Source organism: Euprymna scolopes, chromosome 10 (genome assembly GCF_053919585.1).
Source record: "Euprymna scolopes isolate OS-2025 chromosome 10, ASM5391958v1, whole genome shotgun sequence".
NCBI classification, from domain to species: domain Eukaryota; kingdom Metazoa; phylum Mollusca; class Cephalopoda; order Sepiida; family Sepiolidae; genus Euprymna; species Euprymna scolopes.
In genome coordinates, this window is record NC_136491.1 from 23711441 (window position 1) to 23739282 (window position 27842).

At 27.5% G+C, this 27842-nt stretch overlaps 1 protein-coding gene across 1 annotated transcript in view; it reads right to left on the reverse strand.

The window, feature by feature from the left end:
• LOC145286382 (neuropeptide FF receptor 2-like) overlaps positions 1 to 27842 on the reverse strand; it is a 557550-nt gene that overhangs the window by 363329 nt on the left and 166379 nt on the right. The gene's annotated exons all lie outside the window — the stretch shown is intronic.

Sequence of the window (27842 nt, forward strand, 5' to 3'; positions counted from 1 at the left end):
GACGAAACCATACTTCATAAACTTAATGTTAGCAGCAGCAACTATTTAACGCTTCACGCAAAACATGTAACAAAAATGCGATTTTCTAGGACCCTCGCTTTAAAAATCCTTTTATTTAAAAAGTACATGGAATTTAAAATATAAATATGGGTAAATTCTTAACAATGAAGAATGGAACTAACTATTTAATAATATTTTTTTAGGTAAGTGATTTTTTGGCATATATATACATATATTTATAAGCAAGTCAAAATATATTGATTTTCTTTATATTTTTTTAAAAAGAAAACCGCTTTAAAGAAACAAATATTGCATAATTTGCTATTAAACCTGTTATTTTTTTTTTTAAAAATTGGCCTTTGCTCCTTTAATTTAAAAAAAAATTAGGGTTTGAATTATATTTTCAAGTAGTTATAAGCTTAAAAAATAGTAAGTTTAATTATTAAGGTTCTGATCATCATTTTTAATGGCCACTTTCTGATACACCATAGAACCTTTCCCAAACGTACTGGCAATAATTTGATTTCGCCCTTCCTTCCAGTGTTTCCAATAAAGGGGATTGATTTACTAGGATGTGTATTAGGAGCTGGGCACTTATTAAAATTATTTAATTGTTGAACTTTTTTGCATTTTAGTTAAATTTGTTAGTTTTCTAGCGCTAAAAGCTCACACAAAAAATTGAACAAAAGACAAAATTAAAAAGAATGGTACTCATGCAGAATTTAACCCCCTCCCCGCACCGGATTCCAATTAGTTTAGGGTTCGACCGGCAATCACCGGATTCAGCCGAGCGTCGTTCAAATGTTGAAACACCAAACCAACATTTTATTTATTTTTTTTGCAGAATTAATTAATGATGGGGGTATTTTTTCCGTTTATTTTCTTTACATCAATTGACAAAAAAAAATTTGTACATTCTCTTGAAAAAAAAATCTAACTTTTCTCTACTTTCACCTAACTATTTATAGTGTTCATATAAAACATTAATAGTTTCTTTTTATAATAAAAATTCTGTTTTCAAAAAGAAATGTTTACTGCCAGCTTTCTTTTAAAAAAAAGTTTTCCTGAAAGAAACTTTCACCTTACAATTTATAGTAAAAAATTCACCTTTTCTTGGGGAAAAAACCAACTTTTATTGATAAAAAAATTGCAAAACAATAAAATAAATAAACAATACAAAATGCAATATTTTATGAGGAATGTGTTCCATTTTAACAAACTGAGCCACAGCAATGCGTGGCCGGGTACGACTAGTATATATATATATATATATATATATATATATATATATATATATATATATATATATATATCCAAGAGAATCATTTTTAGCTATTTATCCATAGAGAAAAACGTCATATATATATATATATATAAAGCTATAGATAGATAGAGAGAGAGAGAGAGAGAGAGAGAGAGAGAGAGCAGAAAGAGAGACAGTGAGAGAGAAGCTATGGTCATACAGAGAAATAATCATTAACAGACAGTTCAGTGACAAAAGACGAGAATAGAAAATGCCTCTTACAATAATGTACTGAATAACCTGTGCTATCAACATTCACTTTATGTTAAAGCTAATTGATATTTCTGAGCCGAGCTCTTGATTATATGTCCGCCCCCTCTACCAATCTCTTCACCTTACTCTCTTTTAATGTCTTACACAAAGGTTCATGCAGCCACATCACGACAGAGGAACAAAAAGCAAAGAAAATGGCAGTTGTTAGAAAACTGTAATTAAGGGTTCATTTTTGTGCACGGAAATGTCTTCATGAGTTAAGTTCTGAATGGCACTCGTGCATGCACACAGACAGACAACAACGTACACATACCCATAAGAAAGTATATGTTCGTAAATCTCTCCCACTATATTATACTTGACACGTGTTTTCCCCATCAGAATAGATCAAATGGGATCGCAAATTATATTATGATGATAGAACATGCATTCATTACCTGAAACTACCATCTCTCTCTTGTAGATATTTACGGTAATAACCTCTGAAAACCAACCCCTGTCACGAAACAAAGATAGATCATTGAATTTCTCCAAATTCACAAAAATATTGAACGGCTCAACATTTACCGGCGGCAGTTGAAAGTTTACGAAGCCAAGGCAATTGAAGTCAGCACAGTAAGGAGATGGCTTCGTCGATTTTAGAGTGGTGACAGAAATTTAAGTGACAAGGCGCACCCCGCACTTTTATTACGAGCGAGGCATAAAAGGAGGCTGGCAAAGGTCCATGAAGAAAGATGGCGATTATGTAGAGAAATAAATTCCAGAGTACAAAAGGTTGCTCGTTTAAATGATACCGCCCCCGACTTCGTAGCTCTTTAACGTTTTGATTTTTGAATTAGAAAATAGGCTTTACTTTTGTAACAACACTTGTACATGTTATCTAGATTTATTCAAATTTTATATCTGTTGCTTCCTAACTGAAAAAAACCCCAGCGATGTACATAAAAACATTTACATATACATACGCATATACATATACAGGGCGCTCAAAAAGTTATTGATATGTTGAAGCGTTGAACATCTTTGTCATTTTACCATTAATGATTATTATTTCTCTATTTCAGATATTTTACAGATAATATTTAGGAAATTAATCATGGATAAATATAGAATTGAACAGAAAGATATCATAAAAAAAAAATCTATTCAAGTTCTGTATCAGAAATCTTTGTCTAACGCAAAGCAACAAAACTTTTTGGTTAAAACGTCAAGCAGAGGTTCGCTAGTCACAAGTTGAGTCGAGTAGAGTTCGTTGTTCACAGCACGAGATACAAGCCGACGCTCTCTATTCGCATGTCTTAAACGATTATCCCACTCCTCCCAGCGACTCGCCTTTTATAATGTTTCGGGCACACCCAATTTGCACATACCACACGAAACTGCCAGAGATCTACGCGTGACCGGAGGCTTTAAAAGACAACAGCCGCCATCTTGGGCCTCTTTTTTTTCTTTTTTCGTCTTTCAGCCTGCTGCCGAGACAGATTCTACTCCGTTTCTGAGGTAGGTCCTCTTTATGTCTATCACAAGTTCAGAACCCTTTTGTGACTTTTGGACACCATATAGATCACACATTTTATTTATATGGATATATCATTGCATTAAAAAGTATATAACTACCTGAGCAGTGTTGGTACAGGGTACATCAATTTTTATCAATACATAGCGTTTTACCGCTTATCATCATCTAATTTATAAAACTCACTATGTCTGTCTGTCTGTCTCCATAGTTTTAAACTCTATCACTTCCAAAACTGAAAGTCGCAGAGCAACGCTAAGAGTCTCAAATGATTAGATTTTTTACGGACCGTTATTTTATGAGATTTTTGCTGGTTTTTAAAGGGTCAAAAGGGGTCAAACTTGAAAGCAAAAATCGTTATACATTTTGTACATTCATCTTAGTTCATTTTCAATCAGTTCATATGCGTGTCACGTGGGTACAGTGGTAACGTCACCAGCTTTGAAGGCTGCAGTTTTGATTTCGGTTTGGATTCTAGCTGATGGCACCCAAATCTTTTTTTACTTTTGAAATCCCGACTCTATAATAATTAGGGCTATGACAACAGCATATCCTTTTCCTTTTTTTTATTCTCAGGTATATATCCATTGGTATCTTATATGTTTTTATGTAGAGCGATGTTATTCGCAGTTGATTAATTGTGTCTAACTGTGTCGGATATATACTCGAGAGTCAGAACAATGAGAAGAATATGCTGTTGTTATAGCCCTAATAATAACATATACGAAATCTGGACAAATTTAAATATCATATTTTAGCCTATTTTACGCCAGGGTAAAGCCGCCCCCACGTTAGTATCGTATGAATTCGAAGATTTTCTTGTTAGAATTTGTTTTCGTCGATATTTTTATAATCAGAATTATTTTGGATATTGGATACATACATGAGGGACCACGTGAAGGTTGCTTACATCTATAATACAAATCTCAAACGTCTGCTGGTGTATGTGTATGTTTGCATGTCTTTCTAAAACTTGCGACACGCGCGACCAACACTGACAAAAATGGTATCATTTGAAAAAAAAATGGCTAAAAACATTCATTCTTTCATCATCAATTTGGTCGTTTTTTACAAGGAGGGTTCACTTTTTCGTTAACATTTTTGCAGTCATCATAGGCCTTGCAATGACTGAGCTTAATTTAAACAGCGGCGACGTCGTATGTCACGGTAGGCGCGGCGACTAAACCGTCCACTCTTTTTTCACCTCCTTTTCCTCTTAGCGTTACAAGTTCGAGCCTGCCTGCCTGCTTACTACTTGTTTTTGGCGCTCGCACGGGCACTCGCTGCTATTTATTTATTTTTTTAGAGTGTAAGTTTGTTTGAAACATTTTTCTTAGGGCTATGCTGCTCAATACCCTTACCATGAAACCTCTCCACACCCCAGTAACGCCGGGCACCGCCGCTAGTCCTTAATAAAAATAATTTTTGTGGAACGAGTTGGATTTGAATTTGGGACATCAAAGTCGCTAGTCCTTGTCGTTAACCACTGAACCACCGTCACCATTTTATCGCTTTACAGCTTTTAGTACAAAGAAAAAAATGTGAAAAATCGTTACTTATTATGTACACATAGAGTAAGTCATCTTAATATTAGTACGATAGCCTGAGTGTGATTTTGTGTGTCACACTTACATTTTTTTTTCTTCCGAGTGATTGTCGGTTAATTGATATCACCTTCCATTTCTTGTAACACATAATTTTTACAAAGAATTATTCATAAGTTTTGATTTCGGTTTCGATTATACCTGATACTCTATATTTTTATAAATAACTAGACTACCCGTGACCCGTTGGGTCAGTATGTTATATTAGCTATGGAATTAATGTATGAGCGTGACACTTGTGACGTAAAGAAAATAGTTTTTTGTGATATAACAGAAACATTTCTATGAAAGTATATTAAAAATGAAAAAAGAATATAAATAGATTTCTATAAATCGTTCTGTTTATAATTGTTTATTTAAAAAAAAAAAACTTACCGCCATTGAATTATAAGTGTTTTGGCATACTTATAGGTAAATCTGTACTATTCAAATTTTGATATATAGTTTAATTTAAACGCGAAAAAAACCCAAACAAACAATTGGGACACTGAAAACGTACACAGTAAAACAATACGTTGTAAAATGCTCTTATGGTTGTCATAGGTTAAAGTAGATTTATTTGTAAGAAAATTGCGTTAAAATAACTTAAACGTAATACGGAAATGAACGATGTAAAAAAACAATGCAGAAAGTATTAACAATTATTTAAATAATTTAAACGCGAAAAAAAAAAACGCTTGAAATTACGTACACAGTAAAACAATATGTTGGCAATGGGACAAAGTTAATTTATTTGTAAGAAAATTGCGACAGTATACTTGTAATACAGAATAGTTGCAAAACATCCTCACTCTTCACATATTAAATACTAATTTCTAAATAATAGCGTTAATATTTCAGTGCGCAGGTCAAAATCTGCAAAAGTAGCAATTTTTGTTTATTTGTTTACGCTGTTATGGGTTTATGTTTATGTGCACATGCGCAACTGGAAGTCGTAAACCGGATGTTGGGTTACAACACTCGTTACAAGGTCATTTGAGTTTTATAATTATATAGATTCTTCATAAATTTTGGTTTCGGTTTCGGTTATAGGTATAGGAACGCAAGTTATAGATAAACATATATTTTTTCATTAGTTTTTGTTTCGGTTTCGATTCAAGCTGATGCACCAAGTCCTATTGATATATTTTTTATTTCTGAAATCGCAACGTTATAATATATAAAAATCGATAGAACATTAACTCTATAATAATATATAGGAAATCTGCAAGAATTAAAATATCATATTTAACCGTACTTTACGACCGCGCAACGCCGAGCGTCACTGCTAGCTTCGATAAATACCTTTGCAGTTTTAGCAAAAGAGCTACAATAATATCAGACCGTTTCCATTTACGCTAAACAGCTACAGAATGCCAACATCAATATATTACATATGAATGAGTCCCCTGTGGAATTTCCACAGGTCCCAATAGTCTCTACTATTATATAAAAGGCACTTTGTGTGTGTGTTTGTGTGTGTGTGTGTGTGTGTGTGTGTTTGAGTCCTTTCTCTATGTACTAAAAAACGACTAGGCCGTTTTTTGTTTAATTTCTTACTTGATGTGTCTGAGAGTGTTCTTTTATAGGCTTTGTGTCGGAATGCCTTCAATAAATATCGATAATCGAAATAATCCGATGAAAGAGAGAACAGGCGACTTTGACTAAAGTTAACACCTTACACAGCCTAACATCACTAGTGCATTTGAGAAGTTTAATTACTACACAAGCCGAAAATCCCGACATATAAAATCAACAGTATAGTCTTTGATATGACAGGGTCGCGTTCGAAATGAATGTTTCTGTTTAAATCAATATTTCATTATGATATTTGACTTCTTTCATTTTAAACTTAAATTAAAGAAATTATCACCGCATAAGCAGGAAATCTAGGCATATAACACCAACAGTAGGTGCTTTGAAATTATAGGGGAGCGTTCGAAATGAATGTTTCTATTTAGAGCACAATTGAAGCATAATACTTGACTTTTTCATTTTAAACTTTAATTTCAGCCATTATATATCAAAAATAATTTTATAAAATTAACTGAAGGTTCTCTACAGTGCAATGTAGATTACAATGTATTGTGAGCTAAGTCACTGTAAGAAGTATGCGAGCTTCCTATCTGTGCACCGCGATGTGTCCCGATGTAAAGAGCATATACTTCGGATTCATACGATACTAACGTGGGGGGCGACTTTACCCGGTCGTAAAATAGGTTAATATATGATTTTTTTATTTGTCCAGATTTCCTATATATTATTATAAAGTCAGGATTTCAAAAGTAAAAAAAAAATATTTGGCTGCCATCAGCTAGAATCGAAACCGAAAGCAAACGGTGATTTCAGACAATCAATCGATTTGATTAAAAAAAAAACAGACGATTTTAACGACAACAAAAAATATGGGAGTGTGAAACATTCGTTGATCATCATTTAATCCCGGGCAACGTCGAGTAACTCTGCTAGTTGTATATAAACATTCCAAGTCAGTTCAACAAATATTCATCCGCAAGGTTACGCATACATAAAATAAATGATTGCGATACGTATTTGCCAAATATGTAGATTATCTTTTATTAAAGCAAATGTATAAAAATAGTTCCTCAATTGTGCGCGGACACAGATACATTCTGAAATATTTTTAACTGTGGAAACGCATACAAATTTACACACATGCAGACCAAGTTCAGGTTTTGCTACACAGAAATATAAAGTACAAACCACCTTACATCAAACTGTATGGTTCTGCTGGGGGATGGCTACAATACAAAGCGATGCAATGGAGTGTGTATATATCTCCACTGGATTATCTCTAAAAAGTTGAATATCGAATGCAACAGCATGACCTGGGAACATGTTTACCAGCAAAAACAGTTGGAAATAAGTCATACACCATCCACTATGACTATGCAATCCTTACAGCTATGTTCTTAGAAAACGGGTCCATTAAATCTGCTATGGTTATATGGGACAAAAAGAGAAAGAAGCAACCTTAGTATAAGTTAGCCTCCCCAATAATACTAGATTAAACATAGTTGAGAGGGGGATGAAAACGAAATACCCAGGTATTATGTACGTCATGAAAAGAAACTGGAATCTTTGGAAGATCTCTGTCATGCAAGTAATTATAGGAGCAACCGAACTCAGGAAAATAATTTTAAATATACCCGGTGAACAAAGTGCAAGAGAGATACAAACTACTGCCGCCGAGAATCTTAAGAAAAGATCTCTTGAATGGATTGTATGAGGTAGGGTTGAATGATTGGCATCCAGCAATGTCACTGCAAATTATGTCCCCGATAGTAGCCCCCTACTTCAAAGTGGCAGTGTGCCTTGTTTGAGGTGAAAATTGAATAATAATAAAAATATGATAATAAAAACGAATTTTTTTTTTTAATAAGATGAGCACACATACATACACAAATGGAAAGATTTATACACTTTTTTATAATTCTTTTTTTTTTCATATATAATGAACAGTTCTGTTTACTTTAATTCTATCGTTTTTACACATCCTGTCCTATCCCTCTTCGTAGATATCGATTTTTTTTATTTTCCGCTATGTTACTATCTCTCTCTATGTTTTTCTCATTTCATTCGCATTCAATATTGCGTTCATATATTCGTGTACGCGTGCACACATGCGCACACGAATCTGAAGAATAAAAGCCGCGGACAAATATAATAGCCTGAAAATAGCAAAAGCCGGAATTGGTCATTTTCTATAGAATTGGATGACTGTCTCGCCAGAACTTCTCACCGCAAAATCGTCCGAGAGGCTTAATAGCTGAACTTTTACGGATTGTATTTTGCTGTCGCAGGCTCTACTTTTATTGAATTCTTCATGCTCTCTTTCTGACATTTGTCTTTCTCGATAAAGTTAGTATTATGCGATGGCATTACAATTTATTTTCTCTGCATTTAATCACCATTCGGTCCTTTATCAATAGAGAAAAATAAACCGGAGTTAATAAAAGGAACTGGCGTGGGTTAATAATTTTTAAAGAAAAGAAAGGAAATTCCGGAATTATTACACATTTGAATCAGAACAACCAATCAGTTACCCGGATGAAAATATTAATTAAAACAAAAGAGAGCTATGCAATTATTAACTTAATTTATAGGATGGAAAATTAGATTCTTATACTGTAGGGCATTTCAATCAATCGATGGTTCCAGACTCAAGAGATAATGGATACTCCCTGTAAGAGTAGCTACGCGTTTAATTCAAGAGTAATTCGCGTGTGAGTCAAGAGTTGCACAATCTCCAACCACATCTCTCCTAAATGGGCACTGCTTGAGTCTAGTGGCAGAGAGAAGTCGTGGGCGATTGGAAACAATGCGAGATATGGCAGGAGCACATACAGCAGTTAGAAGTCCCAAATGGTCACCCATTTAAGTACTAGCCATGCTCAGCTTTGCTTAACTTCGGGGATCTAACGTGAATTCTTGTGTCAACCTGATTATGCCGTATAGAGGGCATTTCAATAGTTGCAATCATTTTTTCCTTATCACAGATGATGATGATGATGATGATGATTGTTAGTGCGTATTGTACACTTGCTCAAAAAGAGTACAACGACGCCATGACAAAGTATGTGCAAATCTGCATTAGAGTTTGTGACAGACCGAAAAGTGGTTCCATTACTATTCAGAAGCGGAAGTGGAAAATGAGGATGTTAAGATTCTCTGGGATTTCATGGATTAATGTGACCAAGACATAACTCACAAGAAACCAGATATTGCAGTTGTGAATAAAAAGACCCAATGAATGCAACATTATTGGTGTATTTTATCCAAACGACATCAACTTAGCAGGCAAGAAGAATGAGAAACCACAGATATTATCAGAAATTGATTGCTAGGTTGTGGAACCGAAAAACAAAACAAAAGTAAATTCCATCGTGTCAATCATCATAGGTGCGTTTGACTCAATTCTAAATTATCTTGAGAAACAGTTGAACTCTTTGCGAGTCAAATACATCATCGTACTCTAGAATCGGTTCTGCTTGGCACAGCAAACATCCTACGTCAGATGCTTTCCATCTAATTAACACTTTGAATATGCTTACTTGCTTTGGTGTAAAAATACTCTCTTGAGTGAAAAAATTACCGATATAATGCATTATAACACTGTTAAGTCAACGAACATAATAATAATAATAATAATAATCATAATAATAATAATAATAATAATTACTAGCGGGAACTGTGGAGACTCCACATGGGACTTATTCCCATGTAATATATTGATGTTGGCATTCTGTAGATGTTCAGCGTAAATGGAAACGATCGTATGTTATTGTAGCTCTTTTGTTAAAACTGCAAAAGTATTTATTTTCATTATTTTCATATATTATAAAGTTGTGATTTTAAAAAAAAATCTATCCATATGACTTGGGTGCATCACATTGAATGGAAACGGAAACCAAAACTTTGGAGGAATTATTAATAAAATTATTTATAAAAAATAGATTACTGGAGAGCCATCAGCTATAATCGAAACCGAAACCGAAACTTATGAAGAATTCTTGGTAAAATTATTTATAAAAAATAGAGACAACTTGTGCCATCAGCTATAATCGAAACCGAAACCAAAACTTATGAAGAGAAGAAGGTAAAATTATTTATAAAAAAATAAATGACTTGAGTACCTTCAGCTATAATCGAAACCGAAACCAAAACTTATGAAGAATTCTTGGTAAAATTATTTATTGCAAGAAATAGAAGTCCACAGTAATTAAACGACAGTCACTCGGATGTAAGCGTTATACATAACATAAATAACGCACTTGCTATTCTATTAATATATAGATACCGAGACTTGAAAAGGGATATAAAAGTCATGTAGAATTTGAAGAGAGGAGAAGTTGTATATGTTGTGATGGGAGCCATAAAGTGTTTGACAAAAGAATTTGACAAGTGGATTGAGAAAATTGGGATTCACTGCAATGTTGGAGTTCTTCAAAATACTGCCTTGTTGGAAACCTAGACTCCGCAGAAAGTATTGGAGGCCTGAGAAAATGACATATTGATAGCCATAATCATTTGGGTTGACCTGCTTATAAGCATAAAACCGGCAATAACAACAGCCAGATAAAAATGTATTGACAGAAATGACCACAGGATGAATATCAAAGAAAAGTAGAAACGGCGCAAATACACAGAGTCAGCCAGAGAGGTGAAAGGGATATGGAAGATGAAGAAAATCAAGATAATATCTATAATAGTAGGAGCACTAGGAACAATGCCAAAAAACTTTGAAAAAAGAATGGGAAAAATTGAAATCAAAGGAATCACTGGAAAAATAGAATGAACAACAATCATGAAGAGAGTTGAAATATTAAGAAAAACCCTTGAATGTGGAAACTAACGCACAGGAGCAACAAGTGCGGACCAGACAAACTGCTGCAAAGTCAAAACATAAAACACTATATGGAACCAAGAACACTGAAATCGCATATCTATAAGTTCTCTAATCCAACCCTACCCCCATTGCCACATCACTGCCCCTCCCAAAAGAAGAGCGGGACCAAATAACCAAGTATAGTCAAGGAGGAAGGAAAGATCGAGGAACTGACCAGGCCTCCGCTGAATAAGTGGGAAGAGAACCGAGACCTTAGAGAGGCTGATTGCCATTCAAATCCCAGCAAATCCCAACTACTGCCAAGAGAAATCAATGGCAAGTAGCTGTTGCGATAATGCAAATTTATTTGCAAATGTTATCGAAAGAGGTGGAGAGTACTGGAAACCTTGGGAGACTTGTTGTCACTCAGCTTCTAGGGAATACTATGGGCTGTTTTCAGGGAAAGATCTCAGAAGACTTGTGTAAAGCTCATTGTGAGCCAATAATAATCACATATAGCTGAAGAACAGTACATAACTGAGAAAAATACAAAGAGGTATTTTCTAAGGAGATTCCCTATCACCGCTAGTGTTCACTATAGCCATGGTGTCTCTGATCAAAATACTAAGAAAATGCCAAGCTGGGTTAAAGTTTACTAATTCAGACAAAAAAAAAACTATCTAAAGTATATAGAAGACCTGACACTTTTCGCAAGAAACAAAAAGGAACTAATTAACACTACAAAAATATTCAGTCAGGATATCCGATTCGGAATGGAAAAGTGCGCGCTGTTAGTCATAAGAAGGTGTAAAATAGAGGCAGCACAAGGAATAGGACTATTAACAAAGGAAGATAATACGACCAACTACAACTATCTGGGAGTTCTGGAATCAGACACGGTCGACGTAACAAAAATTAAAAAAAAAAATAGAAAAAATACCTAAGAACAAGAAAACTCTTAGAAACTAAGTTATATAGTAGGCCTAATAAAATGTATAAATACATAGGCAGTATCACTAGCAAGATATTCTGGATCGTTCATAGGCTGGACCAAAGAAGAACTAAAGCATCTCGACCAAAAGACCAGGAAATGTATGACTATGCACAATGCATTGCACCCGAAGGGTGATGCTGACTGAGTCTATGTGAAAAAGAAAAAAAAACGGAAGAAAAGGACTGGTTAGTATAGAAGACATAGTGAATAATAAAAAAAAAGAATAAGAAAAGTACAGAATACAGAAATGCTAATCAGCACAGCAAGAGACACTGTAAAAATGAGCAAGACAGAACTGATAGGGAAAGGATTAGACGAGAAAAGCAAAAAAGGGAAGAAAAACACGGACGGTTCATAAGAATGACAAAAGATGAGAATATCGAAAACACTTGGACATGCCTACGAGAACGAACACATAAACAGAAAAATACGAACAGCTGCATAAGATAAGGTGATTAGAACGAACTCAAAGATCGACAGAAAATACAGACTCTGTTGACAAAGGGACGAAACGATTTCAAATCATTCCTTCTAATATAAATTAATACAACTCACTGCTCTCCATGTTGCTACATAACTACAGTCTTCGTACTTTATACTTATTATAGGAGGAGGATATATCTATTTTTTTCTACTTTAAAAGGTAGAAGAATTTTATTCAGGTATCCGATATCTGAAACTAACACGAAAAAAAAAAAACCAACAAAGAACACAATTCCGTTAAAAGTGCTTACCGTCACCCCTCGCTGGGGCCTTAAGTACTGACGCCAAATTAAAGGCAAGGAGGTTCCTCGGCCAAACACAAGTGGAATGCAAAATGAAAGCGGAACTTTCTCGTATCAAGTTAAATCTTTTATTTTTCTGAATTTCATATTTTTCTATGCATCATAAATTTGTTGTGTATATTACTAGGTGTGTCAGAAACTGATCTTACGAATGCGTGAAAATAATATTGAATAATTCGACCCCCTGTCTTTACAAGTTATAACTACTCGAAAAATGTAATTCAAACCCTATTTTTTTTCAATTAAAGGAGCAAGGACCAAGGTGCCATTTAAAAAAATAAACAAAAGACCCCCCCCCAAAAAAAAAACAAAAAAAAAACAACGTGTTTAAAAAAAAAGGTTTTAAACTTCGGACTTTACAGGTAAATTTCTAAAAAACACTTCTTTTTTGTTTTAAATTTTAATATATTATTTATTGATCTTTTATTTTCAATTTGTGATATATAAAAATTTGGTGAGTAAATAAATTATTTACTTTTTAATAGACATTTCAAAATGAGGGGGGGGCGTGGATTAAAAAAAAACGTTTGTCCAAAATACTATATTCGGTTTATTGGAAAGAGCATAAAATTTCACATTGACCCTGAAAATATCGTAAAAATTAAATCAATAGAAAAAATTTGATAGATTTTTAAATTTTTAAAATTGAAAAATACTCGTAAAATTCAATTGATTTCATTACTGTTTGTTTTTAAAATAAAAAATAATATTTCTATCACGTTTTATACAACTTTAATAGTTTATTTTGGAAGTATAATCCATAAAGAAAATAAACAGCCTACTTTTAAAGGTGAATTTACGTGTTTTTTAATATTTTATTCGCAGTTTCGTGTTAGGGGTGTCAAAAATTCCCCAAAATTCTGATACACCTAGTATATTACCAAACTTTTAATTTCGCCTCTATATTTCCAAACAACATTTTATTTTTAATTCATTTTGAAGCTTCAAATTTATCATTTTTTCCTTTGACAAAATGTGTCCTAAAAGACAAGATCTACAAGGCTATGTGTATCTGTTTTTATGGTTTGAAAAGAAAATTCAACTTTGTAATATATGGGTCGTGGAATTGCATTCATCTGCAAAAGATTTAGCTTATTTGCATATTTTTTAAACATTCATTTTAATTAATTCCCTATTAGTTTTTTGTTTTTGTTTTCTTGTGGTATGATCTTTAGTTAATTATTATGTGTAATATATATATATATATATATATATATATATATATATATATATATATATATATATATATATATAATGGGTTAAGGAATTCCAAAGAAAGAAAGATGTATATTTAAATAAGGGAGTAGTCACCAACAATGTGTATTTTTTAACATTATTTTATTATTCCGTGTCTTGGTTTTTCATTGAGAATTATGTTTGGATCATTGTAATAATGTTTTTAAGTCATTGAAATCGTTTTTACGCGCGTTTCAGACGTTCTGTGATGCGTCCTCGTCAGAAATATATATATATATATATATATATATATATATATATATATATATATATATATAAACGGCTATGTCTGTCGGTCTGTCTCAATATTTTCAAACGTTATCTTCACTAAAAGTCGTAGAGCGGCGCTAGGGCCTTCAAATTATTGGATTTTTTTTACGGGCCATTCTTTTATAAGTTTTTTAATCGATTAAAATTGTTTTTAAGGGGTCAAAATTGAAACACTCGTTAAATATTTTTTACATTCATCATAGATTTTAAATTTTTAATTGGTTTATGTGTGTCAAGTTGGTACAGTTGTAACGTCACTAGCTTTGCATGCTACAGTTGCAGTTTCGATTCTAGCTGATGACACCTAAATACTTTTTTTACTTTTGAAATCATGACTCTTTAATAATATATAATCTGGATAAATGAAAATATATTTAAGCGTATTTTACGCCACCTTCTAGTGTTTATATATATATATATATATATATATATATATATATATATATATATATAAATTTCGTTTTTTGGTTTAGTATATTTTCTGGTATCTGAGTTTCTCCTCAGTAGCAAAGATCTTTCAAATCTAGATTTCCTGGCAGTTAACTCCTCGTCAAAAACAAAGGGAAAAGTTTGAATATTACTCTAATGCCATCTTTGTACTTTAATATATATTAATACTGTATCTTTTAACCATAGTTCAAATAATTTCTTTTTATCCAAATAAATACAAACAGATAAATCTGCTCCACATGCTGCTGTATAATTAAATTTCTCGTACTTTATCCTTATTATGAGAAGAATATATCTCTTATCTTTTTCAACTTTAGAAGGCAAAACTTTTTATAAGTAGATACTTAATATCTACATATTACATTTGTTTGTATCGATCTTAAGTTGATGCTTAACATGTATAGCTTATATCGATATTTATATCTATTAAGTAGATACGTATTACCTATAGTTTATACCTATATTTGATATTACATCTCCATTAAATAGATACTTATTAGTCATAATTCATATTTATACTTTAAACTATCTATTAAGTAGATACATTTTATTTATTTATTCCAATTTTGTAGGTTAATCTATGCATATTTTAAATCTTCATCATAGTTTAAATCTTTATCCTATTCTTATTCTACTTATGTCGTTATCAACAACATTTTAACCATATTTTAATCCTTCTTCAATCTCTTAGATACTAATCTAATGTTGGCATACCATACCTTTTACTTACACCCTTCTTTTCACACTATTGTCCTCTATATAATAATATATAATTTAAGGTCATACATTTCACAAATACGTGCTAATAGTATATACACGTTGAATAGTAGTGGACTTTTGTAATCACACAAACACTTGACAAATCAACAAAATATTATTTACATTACAGTGAAGTATGATAAGAGAGAGTTGTGTCGGTATGAAGGGTGGTGTGTGCTTGGCCAGTCGGGTGACGGCGGAAGTATACGGTTGGCTTCTTTCTCGCGTTCTATCTTCTCTGTCTCTGACGATAGCTTTGTTTCTTTGTTAATGTTTTTATGTAAAAATTTCGTTGTTTTTGTTTTTATATTAAAAATTTCGTTGTTTTTGTTTTTATATTAAAAATTTCGTTGTTTATGTTTTTATATTAAAAGTTTCGTTGTTTTTGGTTTTATATCAAAAGTTTCGTTGTTTTTGTTTTTGTATTAAAATTCCGTTGTTTATGTTTTTGTATTAAAATTTCGTTGTTTTTGTTTTTATATAAAAAATCTCGTTGTTTTTGTTTTTATATTAAAATTTCGTTGTTTTTGTTTTTATATTAAAATTTCGTTGTTTTTGTTTTTATATTAAAAATCTCGTTTTTTTTGTTTTTTATTAAAATTTCGTTGTTTTTGTTTTTATATTAAAATTTCGTTGTTTTTGTTTTTGTATTAAACATTTCCTTGTTTTTGTTTTTACATAAAAATTTCATTGTTTTTGTTTTTATATTAAAGTTTCATTGTTTATGTTTTTATATTAAAATTTCGTAGTTTGTGTTTTTTATATTAACTTTGCCTTGTTTATGTTTTTATATTAAAATATCATTGTTTATGTTTTTATATTAAAATATCATTGTTTATGTTTTTATATTAAAATTTCGTTGTTTATGTTTTTATATTAAAATTTCGTTGTTTATGTTTTTATATTAAAATTTCGTTGTTAATGTTTTTATATTAAATTTTCCTTGTTTATGTTTTAACATAATATTATTAAAGTTTCGTTGTTTATGTTTTTATATAAAAATTTCGTTGTTTTTTATATTAAAATGTAATTGTTTATGTTTTTATATTTAAATTTCGTTGTTTTTTTCATATTAAAATTTCGTTGTTTATGGTTTTATATTAAAGTTTCGTTGTTTATGTTTTAATATTAAAATTTCGTAGTTTATGTTTTTTATATTAACTTTGCCTTGTTTATGTTTTTATATTAAAATATCATTGTTTATGTTTTTATATTAAAATATCATTGTTTATGTTTTTATATTAAAATATCATTGTTTATGTTTTTATATTAAAATTTCGTTGTTTATGTTTTTATATTAAAATTTCGTTGTTAATGTTTTTTATATAAAATTTTCCTTGTTTATGTTTTTCATAGTATTATTAAAGTTTCGTTGTTTATGTTTTTATATAAAAAATTCGTTGTTTATATTAAAATTCCCTTGTGTTTGTTTTTATATTAAAATTCCGTTGTCTTTGTTTTTATATTAAAAATTTCGTTGTTTATGTTTTTATATTAAAAATTTCGTTGTTTATGTTTATATATTAAAATTTCCTTGTTTTTGTTTTTATATTAAACATTTCGTTCTTTCTATTTTTATACTACAATTTCATGGTTTATGTTTATAGATTAAAATTTCGTTGTTTATGTTTTTATATCAATATTTCGTTGTTTATGTTTTTATATTAAAACTTCATTGTTTATGTTTTTATATTACGAATTCCGTTGTTTACGTTTTTATATAAAAAATTTCGTTCTTTTTGTTTTTATATTAAAATTTTCATTGTTTATGTTTTATATTAAAAGTTCGTTGTTTTTGTTTTTCAATCAAATTTCGTTGTTTTTGTTTTATATTTAAATTTCGTTGTTTTTGTTTTTACATTAAAATTTCGTTGTTTTTTATATTAAAATTTCGTTGTTTTGTTTTAATATGAAAATTTCATTGTTTATGTTTTAATATTAACATTTCATTGTTTATGTTTTTACATTAACATTTCGTTGGTTTTGTTTTTATATAAAAATTTCGTTGTTTACGTTTTTATATTGAAAATTCATTGTTTATGTTTTTATATTAAAATATCATTGTTTATGTTTTTTATATTAAAATTTAATAGTTTATGTTTTTATAGTAAAATTTAATTGTTTATGTTTTTATATTAAAATTTAATTGTTTATGTTTTTATATTAAAATTTAATTGTTTATGTTTTATATTAAAATTTAATTGTTTCTGTTTTATATTAAAATTTAATTGTTTATGTTTTTATATTAAAATTTCATTGTTTATATTTTTATATTAAAATTTCATTGTTTATGTTTTTATATTAAAATTTCATTGTTTATGTTTTTATACTAAAATTTAATTGTTTATGTTTTTATACTAATATTTCATTGTTTATGTTTTTATATTAAAATTTCATTATTTATGTGTTTATATTAAAATTTCATTGTTTATGTTTTTATATTAATATTTAATTGTTTATGTTTTTATATTAAAATTTCATTGTTTATGTTTTTATATTAAAATTTCATTGTTTATGTTTTTATATTAAAATATCATTGTTTATGTTTTTATATTAAAATTTCATTATTTATGTGTTTATATTAAAATATCATTGTTTATGTTTTTTATATTAAAATTTAATTGTTTATGTTTTTATATTAAAATTTAATTGTTTATGTTTTTATATTAAAATTTAATTGTTTATGTTTTTATATTAAAATTTAATTGTTTATTTTTTTATATTAAAGTTTCATTGTTTATGTTTTTATATTAAAATTTAATTGTTTATGTTTTTATATTAAAATTTCATTGTTTATGTTTTTATATTAAAATATCATTGTTTATGTTTTTATATTAAAATTTCATTATTTATGTGTTTATATTAAAATATCATTGTTTATGTTTTTTATATTAAAATTTAATTGTTTATGTTTTTATATTAAAATTTAATTGTTTATGTTTTTATATTAAAATTTAATTGTTTATGTTTTTATATTAAAATTTAATTGTTTATTTTTTTATATTAAAGTTTCATTGTTTATGTTTTTATATTAAAATTCCATTGTTTATGTTTTTATATTAAAATTTCATTGTTTATGTTTTTATATTAAAATTTAATTGTTTATGTTTTTATATTAAAATATCATTGTTTATGTTTTTATATTAAAATTTCGTTGTTTATGTTTTTATAAAATTTCGTTGTTTATGTTTTTATATTGAAAATTCGTTGTTTATGTTTTTATATTAAAATATCCTTGTTTATGTTTTTATATTAAAATTTAATTGTTTATATTTTTATATCAAAATTTCGTTGTTTATGTTATAATATTAAAATTTAATTGTTTATGTTTTTATATTAAAATTTTGTTTTTTGTTTTTATATTAAAATTCCATTGTTTTTGTTTTTTATATTAAAATTTCGTTGTTTATGTTTTTATATTAAAATTTTATTGTTTATGTTTTTACATTAAAAATTTCGTTGTTTTGGTTTTTATATTAAAAATTTCGTTGCTTACGTTTTTATATTAAAATTTCGTTGTTTTTGTTTTTGTATTAAACATTTCTTTGTTTTTGTTTTTACATAAAAATTTCATCGTTTTTGTTTTTATATTAAAGTTTCATTGTTTATGTTTTTATATTACAATTTCGTAGTTTATGTTTTTTATATTAACTTTGCCTTGTTTATGTTTTTTATTAAAATATCATTGTTTATGTTTTTATATTAAAATATCATTGTTTATGTTTTTATATTAAAATTTCGTTGTTTATGTTTTTATATTAAAATTTCGTTGTTTATGTTTTTATATTAAAATTTCGTTGTTAATGTTTTTATATTAAATTTTCCTTGTTTATGTTTTTCATAATATTATTAAAGTTTCGTTGTTTATGTTTTTATATAAAAATTTCGTTGTTTTTTATATTAAAATTTAATTGTTTATGTTTTTATATTAAAGTGTCGTTGTTTATGTTTTAATATTAAAATTTCGTAGTTTATGTTTTTTATATTAACTTTGCCTTGTTTATGTTTTTATATTAAAATATCATTGTTTATGTTTTTATATTAAAATATCATTGTTTATGTTTTTATATTAAAATATCATTGTTTATGTTTTTATATTAAAATATCATTGTTTATGTTTTTATATTAAAATTTCGTTGTTTATGTTTTTATATTAAAATTTCGTTGCTAATGTTTTTTATATTAAATTTTCCTTGTTTATGTTTTTCATAATATTATTAAAGTTTCGTTGTTTATGTTTTTATATAAAAAATTCGTTGTTTATATTAAAATTCCCCTGTGTTTGTTTTTATATTAAAATTCCGCTGTCTTTGTTTTTATATTAAAAATTTCGTTGTTTATGTTTTTATATTAAAAATTTCGTTGTTTATGTTTATATATTAAAATTTCCTTGTTTTTGTTTTTATATTAAACATTTCGTTCTTTCTATTTTTATACTACAATTTCATGGTTTATGTTTATAGATTAAAATTTCGTTGTTTATGTTTTTATATTAATATTTCGTTGTTTATGTTTTTATATTAAAACTTCATTGTTTATGTTTTTATATTACGAATTCCGTTTTTTACGTTTTTATATAAAAAATTTCGTTCTTTTTGTTTTTATATTAAAATTTTCATTGTTTATGTTTTATATTAAAAGTTCGTTGTTTTTGTTTTTCCATCAAATTTCGTTGTTTTTGTTTTATATTTAAATTTCGTTGTTTTTGTTTTTACATAAAAATTTCGTTGTTTTTTATATTAAAATTTCGTTGTTTTGTTTTAATATGAAAATTTCATTGTTTATGTTTTTACATTAAAATTTCGTTGTTTTTTATATTAAAATTTCGTTGTTTTTTATATTAAAATTTCGTTGTTGTTTATATTAAAATTTCGTTGTTTTTGTTTTTACATTAAAATTTCGTTGTTTTTGTTTTAATATTAAAATTTCATTGTTTATGTTTTTACATTAACATTTCGTTGGTTTTGTTTTTGTATAAAAATTTCGTTGTTTACGTTTTTATATTGAAAATTCATTGTTTATGTTTTTATATTAAAATATCATTGTTTATGTTTTTTATATTAAAATTTAATTGTTTATGTTTTTATAGTAAAATTTAATTGTTTATTTTTTTATATTAAAATTTAATTGTTTATGTTTTTATATTAAAATTTCGTTGTTTATGTTTTTATATAAAATTTTAATTGTTTAGGTTTTATATTAAAATTTAATTGTTTATGTTTTTATATTAAAATTTCATTGTTTATATTTTTATATTAAAATTTCATTGTTTATGTTTTTATACTAAAATTTAATTGTTTATGTTTTTATACTAAAATTTAATTGTTTATGTTTTTATACTAATATTTCATTGTTTATGTTTTTATATTAAAATTTCATTATTTATGTGTTTATATTAAAATTTCATTGTTTATGTTTTTATATTAAAATTTAATTGTTTATGTTTCTATATTAAAATTTCATTGTTTATGTTTTTATATTAAAATTTCATTGTTTATATTTTTATATTAAAATTTCATTGTTTATGTTTTTATATTAAAATTTCATTGTTTATGTTTTTATATTAAAATTTCATTGTTTATGTTTTTATATTAAAATATCATTGTTTATGTTTTTATATTAAAATTTCGTTGTTTATGTTTTTATATTAAAATTTCGTTGTTTATGTTTTTATATTGAAAATTCGTTGTTTATGTTTTTATATTAAAATATCCTTGTTTATGTTTTTGTATCAAAATGTAATTGTTTATATTTTTATATCAAAATTTCGTTGTTTATGTTATAATATTAAAATTTAATTGTTTATGTTTTTATATTAAAATTTTATTTTTTTTGTTTTTATATTAAAATTCCATTGTTTTTGTTTTTTATATTAAAATTTCATTGTTTATGGTTTTATATATAAATTTTATTGTTTATGTTTTTACATTCAAAATTTCGTTGTTTTGGTTTTTATATTAAAAATTTCGTTGCTTACGTTTTTATATTAAAATTTCAATGTAGATGTTTTTATAATTAAAATACGTTGTTTTTTTTATATTAAAATTTTGTTCTTTATGTTTTTTTATTAAAATTCCATTGTTTATGTTTTTACATAAAAATGTCGTTGATTTTTGATTTTTAAAATTTAATTGTTTATGTTTTTATATTAAAATTTAATTGTTTATGTTTTATATTAAAATTTAATTGTTTATGTTTTTATATTAAAATTTTATTGTTTATGTTTCTATATTAATATTTCATTGTTTATGTTTTTATATTAAAATTTCATTGTTTATGTTTTTATATTAAAATTTCATTGTTTATGTTTTTATATTAAAATTTCATTGTTTATGTTTTTATATTAAAATATCATTGTTTATGTTTTTATATTAAAATTTCGTTGTTTATGTTTTTATATTAAAATTTCGTTGTTTATGTTTTTATATTGAAAATTCGTTGTTTATGTTTTTATATTAAAATATCCTTGTTTATGTTTTTATATCAAAATATAATTGTTTATATTTTTATATCAAAATTTCGTTGTTTATGTTATAATATTAAAATTTAATTGTTTATGTTTTTATATTAAAATTTTGTTTTTTTGTTTTTATATTAAAATTCCATTGTTTTTGTTTTTTATATTAAAATTTCATTGTTTATGTTTTTATATATAAATTTTATTGTTTATGTTTTTACATTCAAAATTTCGTTGTTTTGGTTTTTATATTAAAAATTTCGTTGCTTACGTTTTTATATTAAAATTTCAATGTAGATGTTTTTATAATTAAAATACGTTGTTTTTTTTTATATTAAAATTTTGTTCTTTATGTTTTTTTATTAAAATTCCATTGTTTATGTTTTTACATAAAAATGTCGTTGATTTTTGATTTTTAAAATTTAATTGTTTATGTTTTTATATTAAAATTTAATTGTTTATGTTTTATATTAAAATTTAATTGTTTATGTTTTTATATTAAAATTTTATTGTTTATGTTTTTATATTAATATTTCATTGTTTATGTTTTTATATTAAAATTTAATTGTTTATGTTTTTATATTAAAATTTAATTGTTTATGTTTTTATATAAAAATTTCACTGTGTATGTTTTTATATTAAAATTTAATTGTTTATGTATTTATATTAAAATTTAATTGTTTATGTTTTTATATTAAAATGTCTTTGTTTATTTTTTTATATTAAAATTTCATTGTTTATGTTTTTATATTAAAATATCATTGTTTATGTTTTTATATTAAAATTTAATTGTTTATGTTTTTATATTAAAATTTCATTGTTTATGTTATAATATTAAAATTTCATTGTTTATGTTTTTACATTAAAATTTCGTTATTTATGTTTTTATATTAAAATTTAATTGTTTATGTTTCTATATTAAAATTTTGTTTTTTGTTTTTATATTAAAATTCCATTGTTTTTGTTTTTTATATTAAAATTTCATTGTTTATGTTTTTATATTAAAATTTTATTGTTTATGTTTTTACATTTAAAATTTCGTTGTTTTGGTTTTTATATTAAAAATTTCGTTGCTTACGTTTTTATATTAAAATTTCAATGTAGATGTTTTTATAATTAAAATTCGTTGTTTTTGTTTTTATATTAAAATTTTGTTCTTTATGTTTTTATATTAAAATTCCATTGTTTATGTTTTTACATAAAAATGTCGTTGTTTTTGATTTCATATTGAAAATTCGTTGTTTATGTTTTTATATTAAAATTTCATTATTTATGTTTTTACATTAAAATTTTCGTTGTTTTTGTTTTTATATTAAAATTTCGTTGTTTATGTTTTTATATTAAAATTTCGAAGTTTTTATTTTCATATTATAATTCCATTTTTTTTGTTTTTATATTAAAATTTCGTTGTTTATATTTTTATATAAATGTCGTTGTTTTTGTTTTTATATAAAATTTCGTTGTTTACGTTTTCATATTAAAAAATGCCTTGTTTATGTTTTTATATTAAAATTTCGTTGTTTTTGTGTTTATATTAAAATTCCGTTGGTTGGAATTACTATTCAGTTACTTTGACATTCTTCTATTGTATTACGTTTTGTTCTTTTAGCAATTCGAACTCAAAGTTAAATATTTCTATCATTGTTTCAGGAGCTCGATTCTTCGATCGGAATGTAAGATTTATGTAGATCACCAAAGTTAAGCAACATTATCTTGGTTATTATCAGATGGTTAATTACTTGAGAATACCAAATGGTTTATGTAGATCACCAAAGTTAAGCAACGTTGTCTTGGTCATTATCAGATGGGTGACTACTTGGATATACCATATGCTTTGTGTAGATTACCAAAGTAAAGCAACATTGTCTTGGTCATTATCAGGTGGGTGACTATTTGGAAATACAAAATGCTTTATGTAGTTCATCAAAGTTAAGCAACATTGTCTTTGTCATTATCGGATGGGTGACTACTTGGGAACACCAAATGCTTTGTTTAGATCACCAAAGTTAAGCTACATTGTCTTGGTCATTTCATATGGGTGACTACTTGGAAATAAAGAATAATGTATGTGTATCACTATAGTTAAGCAACATGGAGTCTGGTCATTATCAGATGGGTGACTACTTGGGAATAACAAATGCTTTACAAAGATCATCAAAGTTAAGCAACATGGAGTCTGGTCATTATCAGATCGGTGATTACAAAATGATGGCGTTTTTTAATTAAACAACAACTTGTTAAATCAACAAAGTTTTATTTATTTTACACTAAAGTGCGACAAGAAAGAGTTGGGTCGATATAGGGGCTGTTTTTAGTTGGTTGATCGGACGACAGCAGACGCGTGTTGCTGGCTTCTCCTTCATTTCTCTGTGTTATTGTCTTTACTTTGACTTATTTTTATATTTAAAATTTCGTTTGTTGAAATTACTGTTCAGTTATTCTTACAGTCTTCTTCTTTTGTATTGTTTTGTATTATTAACAGAGTTAAATATTTCTGTCATTGTCTCATGATCTCGATTCTTCGATCGAAATGTATTGTTGACATCAACGCTAGCAATCCTATGGCGTTTAATTTGTTCTACTGACCACATACACTTTGGCACCAAACAAACGGGAAAGAGAAACTTCCTTACTCCTCGTTAACAACCTCATTAGAACTGGTGACTCAAACAAATTATCGGTTTACAAACCTAAACTGCTTAAGGAGTAGATAGATTCTGCCTATCGCCTGGCTTTTATACTCCTTCTTTTCCTATGCTAGGCACAGGGACTCAGCAGAGACACTCAGTGATTGGCTTTGTTTTCTGACTAGGGCAATGAACGCTGTTTCCGCTCCTGCTTCATTCCTATCCCATAAAAGTGTGTATCTTGGAGGTGATTGATTAGCGTGATTAAACTGGTCGACTTTTATCTGACAGGTTTGAAGGTACCAGTTTGACAGTTTTTCTGGCTGTGGTATTCCAACTTTACATACAGGAGCTCTAAATCTTTGGTAGCGCTTACAGCGACTGATCTATCATCAGTTGTATAATATCGGAATGGCTGTATGGCTATGTTGTACATGGAAAAAGACTCGGCACCCATCTCCGCTGGGCTTTCTCGAGGCCACAATCCTGTGGATGAAGAGTAAGTTGATGGCCTACTTGTGTTGTATGTTTGGCATTATGTACACTCACTTTACCCAACACCTCTCGCTCTAAAACTGAAACTATTAAATAAAATGACTGTTTAAATATAATATGATTAAACAAAACAAAAGCTCAAACAAAACGAATTCACCTTCTTCCTTGAGGTTTGCATTCACAAATATTTGTGGACTTAGAATTAACTTACACTATGTAGAACCATTTCTCGAAGCAAACTTTCCGGATATCTTAGCACTAAGTGAAACTAGCCTTAACTCGTCTATGTCCTCTAACCACTTAAATATATCTGGTTATCTTCTACTTTGTCGTAAATTAAACCTTATTCAACCGTCATTTTGGCATAAATCACTCATTCTAAGTAAACGGGCTATAACTTTTGCCGGTCTAAACGGGCTAAAAAAATCTAGTAATACATAATACGTACCAGATCTTCTGATCGTTTTTTATATGAATAAAACAGTAGATGTATGTATGTTTGTGCAAATATTTTACCGATAAACTCTTAAAATACTACTGGTCATATTAACACTGAAATTAACAGGAAATATTAATTATACACCAAGGATGGTTTACAACGAGTATAATCTTTGTTTGGACTAGTGATTGACGCATGCAAAAATATGCTGTCAAGTTGAAATGCAGAATGTTCATTTCAACGTGCCAATATATTTCTATTACTTTTGCACATACGCAAATTCATTCATAGCTTTAAGTTTATTAATTAAATTTTTTTCCTATCTATCTGTCGATAGCTCAACCGGTAGGGAACGCGACTTATGCGTCAAATGTTTTGTGTTTCGATTATAGTTGATGGCACCCAAGTAATTTTTCAATTTTTTTTAAATCGATACTAGATATTAGGTACAATATAATATTCAACAGAGAATTGTCTCTTTGATAATAAATAAGATATCTGCATGAATTAAACTATATTTAAACGTATTTTACGACCGGTTTAGCCCCCTCCACTAGTCCAAAACAAAATGTACTTACTTCTAAATACTTATATATATATATATATATATATATATATATATATATATATATATATATATATAATAAATTCCACAGCCAAACAACGCCGCAGCTCACAAGAGCCATGACAGTCAACGAGCCGGAAGTCCAAGACTCGAGTTTCGCCCTCATTTGGGCTCATCAGTTAGACAATATATATATATATATATATATATATATATATATATATATTAATGAAAACAAAGGGATGTAGTGCTTATTTGATATGCGCAATGGTAAACTTTAAACTAATATAAATAACAGTATTTATATATAGAAAATTTAATCACAACCGAATTAAAAAGCTCACTCAATACGCAATAGAGAGTAGAGCTTATTATAATAGAAAGAAAATTAAAACTCTAAGTTGAACTTTACAATCAAAATTTATTGTTCGACTGAATACTCCAAAAAAACAATTTTACTTAATTTCAGCTGTTTTGAAAACTTTCCACTCGGATTATATGCATCGTCACACTAGACTTATTTTGGAATACATTCTCTCCAAAGAACTATTTTGCATTTTGGATCAACTTGAGAGGAGTTTCATGCATGCTGAAATAATATGCGCGGTTTGTTTTTATATATAGCTTTTTTTTACATATCCAAATTTTTTTCACTTTTTTTATTTGCCAATTTATAACTACCATAAACTGCGGTTTCACTTAATGCCTTAACTAGCAAATTCTAGCATTGCTACAAATATAATTTGCTGATTTCTTTATGCCCTCTGAAGAGAAAAATAACAAGAATAGCATTCTTTGAAACTTCGCGGAATACGGACTTTGTAAATTGTTTTTTTGGAGTATTCAGTCGAACAATAAATTTTGATTGTAAATTTCATATATATATATATATACATATACACACACACACACATATATATATATATATATATATATATATATGTGTGTGTGTGTGTGTGTGTGTGTGTGTGTGTGTGTGAAGAGACAAAGAAGGAACAAACCAAGATATATGTTCATCAACGTTTCGTCATTATTTCAGGATAAATTTGCCTTGTAATAATAAATACGAAATCTGCATGTAGTAAAATATATTTGAGCGTATTTTACAACTGAACAACCCCGCCCCCACCTCGCTCACGTTCAATACAAAGATAATCGCTACACAAATCTTTACTCTTCGGTTAGCAGCGAGTGAATAAGTACTTTTAAACAGGAAGAAATACGAAATTAATCTCCTCGTTTCTCTTACAGCATGCACTCTTAACCTTTTGTGAATTTTAGAGAAAAAACATAATCCTGAGAAACGCCACGTCAAATGTCTATTCGATATAATAAAACCATCATTCTCTAAGGAAGATTTCTTTGTTTTGATGTTTTAGCCAAATATTATGCATATATAAGAGGAAATAAAACGAGAAAGGAAAAAAAAATCGATACTATGAATTGGATGCAATGTCGAACAAATTCAGCATTTGTTTGTAGAAAATACATATAAATGGAAATTTTTATGATCTTTGCTTTAAGCTTATATTTAATCTCTTGGCTTTTTTTTTTTTTATCTCTTTTGATAATTTGACAGCCTCACACACACATATATATTATTATGCTTTAGATTGCTTCACGCCAGTCATGGCAAAGTATATTTTCTCTCCTCTAAAACTGAAAATAGTCTTAAAAGTCTTTTTAAATTTTGAATTTTTAAATCTTCTTGTCTGATGAGATCCACTATGAGCGAAACGGACTGCACACCGTAGCAATATATCATTGTACCTATTTACTATGCCTCCCCACGGGACAGAGT